Here is a 3,368-nt window from a genome sequence, read left to right as displayed (position 1 = left end):
TGGGTGACTATCTGACTGCCTACTACACCTGGATTCTGAGTGATGTTGAAAAAAGTGATGAAAATTTTGGTGCCGGTGTAGACTCATGAACATTCAACTTTCTTCTGAATAGCTGTATAAGTATGGGTCACAAGCACCTGTAATCCAACCCTTCTAAGGAAATGTATCATCTTTCCTCCCTGCTTGTTCCTCCATTTCTTCTCTCGTTTTCCTAATCTCATTAAATGACACTAACCCAGTTTCTCTAACAGCTGGAATTCTCTTTCCTTTACATCATACATCCAATCAGTAACTAAGTCCTCTGGATTCTATCTTGTGAATAGTTCTTGAATCATCTACTGTCTCACACTTTATTAGCACTGCTGAGGTCTAGGATGCTATATCTAACTTGACCTTCACAAACACTTATTGGTCTCCATGTTTTAGATATCGTTTCCATCCAATCATATATCCACATCGCAACCAAGAGTGAACCTTCGAAAATACAATTACACCACACCAGTCTCCAGTCTAATATCCTGCAATTTCTTTTTCCATTGTACTTCATGAAAACTCTTAATCTCCTCCAATAGTTCACAACATCTTCTGGGACCTCACTATTAGCTACCTCTCACACTCTACTTTCATACTCAATTATTTCAATACTGTCTCATCCTAAACCTTTTGCATTTGCTATTTAATCTACTATGATTATCATTATTCTCTTCACCTAGCTAACAACTTCACATTATTTTTCTTGTGGCTTAATTATCTCTTCCTACAGGATGACCTCCCTTTGGTCCAACCCTAGGTGTGTGCGCACAAATACACAAAAAAGGTATATATAAGACCAGAGCTATCATATTTGATGCCTTCCCAGTCGTTCTTCCATGATAGCAGGTATCACAATGTTTTTTTTTTTTTTTTTTCAAATTGCTTTTGAATTGTTTTCTCTCCTGTTAGGCCTGAATCTCTGAGATTTGAATTATGTGTGCTTTCTTCATCCTGGAATCTTTAGTTCCCAGTACTTTGACAAAAATAAGCATTACCAGGGGCGCCTGGGGTACTCAGTCGGTTAAGTGTCTGACTTTGGCTCAGGTCATGATCTCGTGGTTGGTGGGTTTGAGACTCGCCTGGAGCTCTGTGCTGACTGACAGCTCAGAGCCTGGAGCCTGCTTTGGATTCTGTGTCCCCTCCTCTGCCCCTATCCTGCTCATGCGCTATCTCTCAAAAATAAATAAATGTTAAAACATGTTTTAAAAATAAGCATTACTAAATTAAAAGGTTCATTTTTTCAATTAAATAATTATGTGTAATCATCCAACTAATAATTGTTAATGATACAATGCCTCTCATCAGGAGCAATATCAATTGGGCCATTATGTCCAGCCTTCTACTTTTGAAGAAAGCATATCTAAGGAAAAAGGCAATGAGAAAGTTCTATTACTGTAGAGGTAACTTTCTTTTATCATGGGTTTTTAAGTGAAAGTATCTCAAAATTTGTATGCTAGTTAAGATATAAATTCAGCAGCTATTATCGGAAATTACAAAGTAATAGTTACCTATAACACAATATTTTTTTTTTCTCTTACACGAGATTTTTTAGCTGATATCTTCTGTCCAGGTCGGTTCTTTCTTTTGCTTGACCATCCTTAAGGTGTTGACCTCATTCTTATTGTTTATGAAAGTTCAATACCCTATCCACCTTCAAGCTAGCAGCAAGATAGAAAGAGAGAAAAAGAAATAATACCTATTCTTTTTAAAAGCATGTACTAGAAGCATGTACTAGAAGTTGCTGTGATGCTTAATTTATGTGTCAAATTGGCTAGGCCTGGAATTCTGGCTATTCGTGTGAGGTTTTTTGAGGGGGTGAGACTAACACTTAAATCAGTAGACTTTGCCCTCCATAGTGTGGAATAGCTCTCATCTGATAAACAGAAGGCCTTAAGAGAACAAAGACTGGCCTCCCTCTGAGCAAGAAGGAATTCTTCCAGCAGATGTCCTTCAGTCTTAAACTACACCACTGGCTCTTCCCTAGGCTTCCAGCCTGCTGACCTACATTGCAGACTTTGGACTTGCCAGACTTCACTAAACACGTGCCCCGATTCCTCAAAATACATTTGAATATATCTGCATGCTATTGTTTTTGGTTTTCTGGAGAACCCTAAATAATACAGTTGCGTATTTACTTCTGATCATATCTGACTGAACAGAACTTAGTCACCTAGCCACTCCTGGCTGCAAGGGAGGCTGGTAAATGCAATCTTCATTTTAGGAAGGAATACACCCAAACTTATTTAGACGGAAGTTGGGAAGAGTCAATATTGGGAGAAAATAATCTCATTCACATTTGTTTAAGTATAATTTATTTGCTAAATATTTTAGATCAGATAGATCATTGTTTTATCATGCCCAATTTAGAACATAGGTCTGAGGTTATAGGATCACTTCATAATTTTTATACAATTCTAATGTGTTTTGCTTTTTAGTGGAGCTTTTGAGAGGTATTGAGTGAGTTTTATTTCATACTCTGTAAATTATCCTGGTTGCAAAAATTCTAGACTGTTGCTGGTCGAGTGCGGGGTCAGATGCTTTAATAAGTACCAGAGCTGGGTCTGATTGGCAACCTCTAACAGAGCACTGAAATCCTAACAAACGCCCAAGTCAGAACAAGCCATTACAATTTCTAGACCATTACAGCTACTTACATAGGGCCTGAGCATGAGAGTCCTCAGTAAGTTTTGGGTCTGCTCTAACATGGGGTAAATGAGTAGTAGAGGGCTCCACAGCTATATTCTGTGGCCATAGTAATTTTAGACTAAAAGCAACTTAAACTAGGTGTACTTTAAATTAGACATGGAAAAATCAACTCATTCCATTATGAATTTCAAATTGTATAATTTTCAAGAGTATATAGGTCCAGTAAATATTTTCAGCTTCATTACTGTGATTACAATGTACTTTTCTAAAACAAACATAGAAATAGAAAAATTAAAATAGGGGCACTTGGGTGGCTCAGTCAGTTAAGCTTCCAACTCTTGGTTTCGGCTCAGGTCATGATCTCATGCTTCACGAGTCTGAGACCCATGTGAGGAGGCTCTGTGTGAAGCAGAGAGTCTGCTTGGGATTTTCTCTCTCCCTCTTTCTCTACCCCTCCCCTGCTCATGCTCTTTCTCAAAATAACTAAATCATACTTTTAAAAAAAGAAAAAGAAAAGTAATCACACATGATGATTTTTGTTATTTGTTTCCTCCATCCCCAAATATCTTGATACTCCAAGCCACGGTCATATCTTGCCTCCTTGTGGTCTTCCAGCTCCCACCCTTTCTCCTCTACACACTATTCCTCTGCTTAGAAACCCTCACTGAGGTAGCCAAAGTAGTTTCAAT

The sequence above is a fragment of the Panthera uncia genome, chromosome B1 (assembly GCF_023721935.1).
Source record: "Panthera uncia isolate 11264 chromosome B1, Puncia_PCG_1.0, whole genome shotgun sequence".
Classification (NCBI taxonomy): Eukaryota; Metazoa; Chordata; class Mammalia; order Carnivora; family Felidae; genus Panthera; species Panthera uncia.
The sequence above is the reverse complement of the archived record's forward strand: the minus strand, read 5'-3'. Positions refer to the sequence as shown.